Source organism: Saccopteryx bilineata, chromosome 9 (assembly GCF_036850765.1).
Source record: "Saccopteryx bilineata isolate mSacBil1 chromosome 9, mSacBil1_pri_phased_curated, whole genome shotgun sequence".
Taxonomy (NCBI): Eukaryota; Metazoa; Chordata; class Mammalia; order Chiroptera; family Emballonuridae; genus Saccopteryx; species Saccopteryx bilineata.
In genome coordinates this window covers 67629599-67638769 of record NC_089498.1, presented here as the reverse complement: position 1 = coordinate 67638769, position 9171 = coordinate 67629599, and the positions used below count along the sequence as shown (strand labels likewise).

The window sequence follows — 9171 nt, the reverse complement described above, 5'->3', positions numbered from 1 at the left end:
CTTGGTGTTGTAGCCACAGAATAAAATTAGTGAAAAGCCAGTGAATATGTGTGGGTCTAACATAAAGTAGTGGTACTAGTTCTTTGTAAATCTTGAGAATATTTACTATAGTTTGAGTTTCTTTCTTTAAAAAAATAATTAGAACTTATTTGGCATTATTAGATTTTGATTAGGAACTATTTTTCTCCCACATCTGAAAAGATGGGATTTCAGGCTTTTATAGGAATGACTTGTTTCTGCAACATTCTGGCCAGATAAACCTAGGTAGACCAGGCGCTTTATCTGTGTCTTCACTTGTTCAATAGAAAAACAAAGATGTTAGTTCTACTTTATTGTTCCAGATACAAGGATGACTAAAGGTCATGTGAAACATCGTTATAAATTAGAAATACTAAAAAATAAAAAATGGCACTATACTGTAGCCTAGAAATAGGTGTAGGCATGTGCTAAATAATGTCAAAGTGGATATGCACAAAAGCTAATGAAATAAAGTTTCTGGTTTCTGCTCCAAAATATAAAGAACTTGGAAATCATTATTCTCCTCCTTAGAACCTGATTTGAAAATTTATGTTAAAGACACTGTTATAAAAACAGCACATTATTCACAAAAAACAAAATGACAAGTTGATCAATGAATCATCATAGCCCCAAACAGACTCAAAAGTATAGACAACTAGTTATTGATAATGGCACAACCGTCCTTCAATAGAAAAAAGATCTTTTCAACAACTGGACTTTTTCATATGCAAAACAATAAACCTAAAGAGAAAGTTTGTACCTTACACAAAACTTGACTGAAACTGGATCAGAGACCCAAATGTAAAATACAAAACGCTTGAGCTCTTAGAAAAAAATAGGAAAAAAAATATGCATGGGCTTTAGTTTGAAGATGTTACCAGTACAAAAGCTAAAGCATGATTTATGAAAAATAATTGTAAACATAACTTTAAATTCAGAGTTTAAACTTATTTTTATATAAAGCAAGAATGTTTCCTTTAAAAGAAATCATTAAGAAAATAAAAATAAAAGCCACAAACATGAAGAAAGTATTTGCAAAACATGTATTTGAATATTTGTATCCAGAATATAAAAATAAATCTTAACATTAAACTATAAGAAAAGCAAACAGACTCAATAAAAACATGAGCAAAAGCTCTAAATAAGCACCTAATTCTTAAGATATATAGATGGGTAAATGATCTTTTGAAAAGATATGTAACATTTCTTTCTATTAATATGCAAATTAAAAGAACAATAACTACAACTACAAACCTATTAAAATCTTAATATACAAAATTTTGACAATAATCAATTACTGACTAGAAGATGGAGCAACCAGAATTCTCATTAATTACTAGCAGAAATGAAAACCAGTATAGACACTTTCAAAGACATTTTTTGCAATTTCTTACAAGGATAAGCAGTCTTACAATATGGTTAAGCATTTTTACTCTTAAATATTCATTCATCTGAATAGAAAACTTATGTCCACACAAAAGCCTACATGTAAATACTCATATCAGCTTTGTTCATGCTTGACAAACCATGAAAGCAACAGTAGTGTCATTTTATTTTTCATTACTGTCATTCCTTTATTATATTGACCTGAAAAAAAAAAGATTTAGTTACATTCAAAATTCATACTGGGCCCAAGTGGCAGGGCCAAGCAAGTGAAACATGATTCACAAATCAGACATAGGAAAAAATGCGCTTGGACTTCATTAAAAGACATTTTACTGCCATAAAGCAGTAAGGAAGGAGAAGGATTTTAAAAACACAGCAAGATGAACTCCTATATCTTAAAAGTCAAGGACCTATCCCATCTTGGTGTGAGGAATGATGTATTTTGTGATGACTACAGGTGGGGATACTTTTAACTGCCACTAGAAACCCCAGAAAGGTTTCTGCTTTGTATTATTTTCATATATATATGAAAATAATATTTATATATATATATTAAATAGTATAATATATATATTTTCATATATATATTAAATAGTAATCTATATCTATATATATACATAATATATATATATATATATATAAATATTTTAAATAGTAAATGCAACATGTGAACATTCAGGATTGATCCCAATCTTCTGGAGCCAGCTCTCTGGAATCAGGGAGGAGACATTTGTTAGAATCACCATGCATTTGTCTTCCACTATAACGACCAAAGCCTTTTCAGTCAGTCACCTGACTTTCAAATAGCACAGGACTAGCCTGGAAACACAAATAGGTTGTTTTATCTCTCCTCATTGGTCACAAACTAGCAAGGCTCTTCCCTATCTCCCTTAGTAATAAACAAAGCTGCTATGAGTATTTACATGTAGGCTTTTGTGTGGACATAAGTTTTCTATTCAGATGAATGAATATTTAAGAGTAAAAATGCTTAACCGTATGGTAAGACTGCTTATCCTTGTAAGAAATTGCAAAAAATGTCTTTGAAAGTGTCTATACTGGTTTTCATTTCTGCTAGTAATTAATGAGAATTCTGGTTGCTCCATCTTCTAGTCAGTAATTGATTATTGTCAAAATTTTGTATATTAAGATTTTAATAGGTTTGTAGTTATAGTTATTGTTCTTTTAATTTGCATATTAATAGAAAGAAATGTTACATATCTTTTCAAAAGATCATTTACCCATCTATATATCTTAAGAATTAGGTGCTTATTTAGAGCTTTTGCTCATGTTTTTATTGAGTCTGTTTGTTTTTCTTATAGTTTAATGTTAAGATTTATTTTTATATTCTGGATACAAATATTCAAATACATGTTTTGCAAATACTTTCTTCATGTTTGTGGCTTTTATTTTTATTTTCTTAATTATTTCTTTAAGTCCTTAGTAATAAACAAAGCACTAACAAAAACCCAAGTTACTACATCTAGCCTTTCTTGGATAAGAGCCTTCCCTCTGCTTGGACAGAGAACCCCTGCCCCAGATGTGCCATGCTGAATAAATTCATGATGGAGTGGATGAAAGAGACAAAATGGTTATTATGAAATTGGGAGCCACTGGTCCTTATCTGTAGTCACAAGCTAAGATGCTTACAGATGTGTTTGGCGTGGCATGTACAGAGAAAAGTTGAAGAGGAATGAATGAATAGGAAGGGTGTCTGGGAAAGTAGTCTGACTGCTCGCTTTCACTTCTTGCCCTTGCTGTGGGCAGCCACTCTCTCCATGGCTTTACACATGGTCTCTTTATCTCCCAGGAATGCATGGGCTTGATGGGCTTCAAGTTCTTGTTCAATTCATAGACAATGAGAATAGCAGATGTTCAGCTCCATGATAGCTTTTTCAAAGAAACCCTTTAGAGCAGGGGTCGGGAACCTATGGCTCGTGAGCCGGATGTGGATCTTTTGATGGTTGCATCTGGCTCACAGACAATCTCTAATAAAAAAAATAATAATGTTAAAAATATAAAACATTCTCATGTATTATAATCCATTCATTTCCTACTGCTCATGTTCATGGTTGTGGGTGGCTGGAGCCAATCACAGCTATCCTCCAGGACAACACCAAATTTTTATTGGATAATGTGTAACGTACACAGGTCGTTGTATGGCTCTCACAGAATTACATTTTAAAATATGTGGCGTTCATGGCTCTCTCAGCCAAAAAGGTTCCTGACCCCTGCTTTAGACTCTTGATAATAACCCCAAGACTGTGCCATAGGATGTGATCAGTACTCATTTCCTCTTCTTGATTCGGGGAATTATTTCTCCATTCCAAAAGGTCAGAACTCTGGCTATAGTATCCTTCATATTTTAACAGGATTGTAGCCAATCTTCATTGAAGTCTGCATACCTGCCATCTTCATTGATGTTGCTTGTAAAAGGGATGGTCAGACTCCATCAGCAGTAGAGGGACATTATAGGAGCACCTCCAGATCTTTACCTGGGCTTTTCCAGGCATGGCAGCAGTTTATTCTTAATTAAGTCCAGTCAGAATCCCACAGTTTTGCTCATTGAAGCACCAAGTCCTTGCTACTGGAAGCCACATTTGGTCGATGGCACCTGGCACTGTCCAGAGAGACTGAATTGCTCTCTTCTGCACTGAGCTGAAGCTAATGTCAAAGTCACAACACCTGATCGCTATGCTTCACCTTCTGTTGCCCTTCTGAACTCTGGTTGACATCTTATCAGCAACTAAAGTGGTTGTTCAGCTACTAAAGTGGTTGTCCAGGCTCCATGTGTTCTCAGACAGTGCCTGACCAGCACCAGCTTGGTAGGAGGCCACGGTCACTGCTCAGAGTGCAGTGCAGACTGGGGTTCCACAAGATTCTAGATTGGCAGCCCAATAATGCCCTTTAATAGTTTAATGAGGCCCTGGCCGGTTGGCTCAGTGGTAGAGCATTGGCCCGGCGTGCAGAAGTCCCAGGTTCGATTCCCGGCCAGGAACACAGGAGAGGCGCCCATCTGCTTCTCCACCCCTCCCCCTCTCCTTCCTCTCTCTCTCTTCCCCTCCCACAGCCAAGGCTCCACTGGAGCAAAGTTTGCCCAGGCGCTGAGGATGGCTCTGTGGCCGCTGCCTCAGGTGCTAGAATGGCTCTGATTGCGGCAGAGTGACACCCCAGATGGGCAGAGCATCGCCCCTGGTGGGCATGCCAGGTGGATCCCGGTCAGGCACATGCGGGAGTCTGTCTGCCTCCCTGTTTGCAGCTTCGGAAAAAAAAAATAGTTTAATGAATAAACAAATACTAGAAGCTCCACACAGAGGAATATTATTTAGTGATAAAAAATGAGGTTTTAATATGCATAACAATATGGATGGGTCTTCAAAGTGTATTTCTAAGTGAAAGCAGCCAATCTGAAAAAGCTATACATATTGTAGGATGCCATTTCTATGGAAAGTGAAAACCATATAGCAGAGAGTCAGATCTGTGTTTGTCGGGTATTGGAAATTGGGAGAGAGTTGATTTAGGGAAGGACACAAGAGTTTTAATGTTGTGAAAATTATTCTGTATGTTATTATAGTGATGAATACATGACAATATAAATTTTTTCAAAATTTACTCATAAAGACTGAGCCTTAATATATGCTAATTAGGAAAACATAAATTAGAAGATTGAGAGACTCCAACATGGAATGCAAACTGTAGTAAAAAAATATAACTATACTACAAATACATGACATTACCTCACTGAAAGGAGTTATGGGAAAAGGTGCTGATTTCCATAACTTTTTAAATAAGTGGAGACTGTTAAAACTAAAAAAAAGTACAGTGGCACCTTGAGATACGAGCAGACCAACATACTTTTTAAGATACAAGCTGCGACTTGGTCCATATTTTTGTTCGATATCCAAGTGACATTCCAAGATACAAGTCATGATTCAGAAAGCTGCCGCTAGTTGGCACGTTGGTGCACGGGTCCAGTATCAGCAGCACAACACCAGCATTTTGTACTTTCTCACGTGTTACCTGCAGAATCAACTCAAATCTCATGCACTGTACTTGTTCTTGTATCATTTTTGCATTTTTTACTAACTTTTGTTGTGTGCTATTATGGGGTCACAGAAAGTGAGTGTAAAGGAGAGTGGTGAGAAGAAGAAGAGAATGATGTCGATAGAAGTAAAGCAAGAAATAATTTAAAAAACATGAGCGTGGTGTATGAGTGATTGAACTGGCAAGGCTGTACAACAGCAATACAACTATAATTTATACCATCCTTAAACCAAAGGATGCCATCAAAAGCACAAATCCAGTGAAAGGAAATACAATTCTGTCCCAATTAAGGACAAATATTCATGAAGAAATGGAGAAGATTCTGCTGGTGCAGGTGAAAGAGAAAGAACTGGCAGGAAATACAGTGATGGAGATTGTAATATGCGAAAAAGCATGTATTATTTACGGAGACTTGAAGAAGAAAGAACCATTAACCTCAAAAGAGGCAGAAGAAGATACGTTTAAGGCAAGTCACAGCTGGTTTGAAAATTTCAGGAAGAGATCTGGCATCCACTTGATGATGAGGCATGGTGAAGCTGCGAGTGCTGACGTTAAGGCAGCTGAGGAGTAGATCACACGTTTTGCTGTGCTTATCGCAAAGGAGGTTACATCCCTCAACAAGTGTTCAACTGTGACAAAACAGGATTGTTTTGGAAAAAAATGCCCCAGAGGACTTTCATCACTGCAGAGGAGAAGAAGCTGCCAGGCCATAAACCCATGAAGGACCGTCTGACCCTTGCATTGTGTGCAAATGCTAGTGGTGACTGTAAAGTTAAGCCACTGCTAGTGCATCATTCCTAAAATCTTTGAGCCTTTAAGACTCACAAGATTCTTAAAGAAAAATTGCAGCTTATGTGGTGCACCAATGTTAGGGCATGGGTTACGCGGCAGTTTTTTATTGAATAGTAAATCTCATCTTTGGTTCTGCATTGAAGAAATATCTTCAAGAAAATAAACTCCCAATGAAAGCATTACTAATCCTTGATAATGCTCCAACCCACCCATCTTGTCTTGAAGATGACATTCTTGATGAATTCAAATTCGTGAAAGTCCTCTACCTCCCACCCAACACAACTTCAGTCTTACAACCTGTGGATCAGCAGGTTATTTCCAACTTTAAAAAGCTTTACACAAAGCACTTGTTTCGCTGCTGCTTTGAGGTGACTGAGAATACAATTCTAACTCTTTGAGAGTTTTGGAAAGATCACTACAACATCATGATATGTTATGCATTATTGATTTGGCATGGCAAGAGGTTACAAGAAGAACCTTGAACTCGGCATGGAAAAAGTTATGACCTGATGTTGTTGCAGACAGGGACTTCAAAGGATTCAAACCAGAGACTGAAACTGAGGTAGAAGCGTTGAGGAGATTGTGTCCCTCAGAAAGTCTATGGGTCTGGAGGTAGATGAGGGTGATGTAAATGAGCTTGTCGAGGAACATGAGGAGGAACTCTCAACTGAGAAGTTGAAGAAGCTACAGATGATGCAACATACGCAGCTTCTGCAAGAGATTAGTAGTGAGGAGGAAGTAGAGTCGAAGGACGTGATTTCTACAAGTGAAATTAAAGACATGCTGGTAATGTGGGAGAAGCTTTCAAGTTTCATTGAAAAGAAACACCCAGAAAAAGTTTCAACTGGTCATGCTTCAGCACTTTTTAATGACACTTGTTTGTCACATTTCTGTAACACTTTAAAAGGTAGGCAAAAGCAAACCTCTTTCAATAAATTTTTATTCAAAAGTCCTGCAAGTGAAAATGCCAAAAGTATAGCCAAAAAGGCAAAAACAAGTGATGATTAAATGAAAAATACGTAATGTTAAGCTTAGGCTGTTTAAAGGTAAGAAAGTGAATTTTTTTTACAATTAAGTTTTTGTGGTTTTATTTTAAGTAAAGAAAGTGAAGTTTTAGTTTTGTTTAAAGTGAAGAAAATGCAGTTTTAGTTTACATTTAGTGTTAAGAAAGTGCTGTTTTAGTTTACGTGTCTACAGTGCCTGCATCCCTTCCTCCCTCCCTCCTCCTCTGCCATTCACCTCCATTAGCCGCACTCGTCTGTCTCTGCCGGGGTCCAGCCCCGGGGGGGGGGGATCCAGGGGTCCCACAGGAGGAGACGGCATCAGCAAAATCGAGTGAGAGAGCCAAATTATTTTCTTTCTCTTTATTCTCTGGTTAGCATTTACTGCCAGGCATCTCTCTTCAAATGCTAGTATAGGTCCCTTTTTATACACACACTGAGTTACAATTACATGGTGTTAATTATTGCTTTTGTTTCACTATGTTTACATGTTTCCAGATAACAGTTAATTTATATCTATAAATCACAAACCAGGTAGCAAATCATTCAAAATACAAAATAACTTGAATAGCTATAACAACATCGGTAAAAGCTTTTAAAGTATTAGTACTAATAGTTAACTAACTTTACTGCTGTTGTGAGTTAAGGGGCAGAGAGAGATTAGCAGACGAAATCATTAAGGACTAACAATGGACCACCGCTTGCTCAGGTAAATGGCTTTGAGTTTATGCAGTGTCCTACTTTTTCTCACAAGATTCTAAAAGGCTTGCCTATAAAGAAATTGACATAACATTAAGAGTAGCTTTCACCCAAAGATATACAGAGTGCACTTGCAAGATAGCCTAGTAGCAACATAATTTCAGAAGACATTAACTGTTATTACTTCTATGGATTCCCCTACATTTCTCTCATTATCAAAGAATCTTGGAAAGTATGTAAATCTCATGAGAACATCTCATTGAGAAAGCTTAGCAATTGCCTTTAGTCAAAAGACAATTCTCTTAGTAAAACATTCTTTTCTTGCTGACTACGCTCTCATCCTAGGCCACAAAATGGGCCATTCTACTATACCTTACCTAAGATACTATTGTCTAGTCAAATATTACTTATTTATTATATTTAAACACTAGTTAAGTTCTCACTCTATTCTTCTCAGAGTGTACCACTATCTGCAGATCAAATAAGCAAGAAGAAAGAAATGTTTCTCTACTCTATCACATGAAAAGGCTAGGGAGGAAAAATGTTGAATTAAGTGAAGGCCGAAAGGTGCTCTGTGCACAGCCACTGCCTCCTACCCATTCACAAGTCACAATCTATTCTTTCTAACATGATTAAGAAGGAATTCTCCTACAGACTTAACCCTTTATGAGGGATATCATAGCCAGCCTCTTATGTTTATGAGCCCAGTTCAAGGGGCCCACAGGCTTTTCTGTGGAACTCACACCCTCTGTCTCATTTCCAAAGAAATCACTACGAATCTACAGGGAAAGCACGGTACTATTATCCCTGTGCCATAAATAATAGCACACACCCAGAAAAGGGGGGATATAAGGCCAGATTAATTCAAAAAGTCAAAGGGGGAAGTATCGTTGTGTCTCTCCTTTGGGTGACTTTGTCAACCCGCAGCCATTGGTCTTCTCTGCTGTGACTTTGTCAATCAGCAGTTTTTGATCTTCTTCTGCTGTGACCTTGTCAGCCAGCAGTTGTGGGTCTTCTTCTTCTGTGACCTTGTCAGCCAGCAGTTGTTGATCGGCTCCCGACATGTCTCCAAGGTAAGAATACAGTACTAAATCACACTTTTTTCTTTTATTTCATATATTTTGTTATGCATTGTAAAGTATACATGTGTGTTTCTTAATTAAAACATGTCTTTTTTCATAATTTAGGATGGTTTGGGGATGTTTCACGGGGTTGGAATGGATTAAATATATTT

The 9171-nt window shown here is 37.2% G+C and overlaps 1 pseudogene; it reads right to left on the bottom strand.

Annotated features, from left to right (window-relative positions):
• Positions 1-3142: 3142 nt before the first annotated feature.
• On the bottom strand, positions 3143-5469 carry LOC136313644 (phosphoglycerate mutase 1-like; annotated as a pseudogene).
• Positions 5470-9171: the final 3702 nt, after the last annotated feature.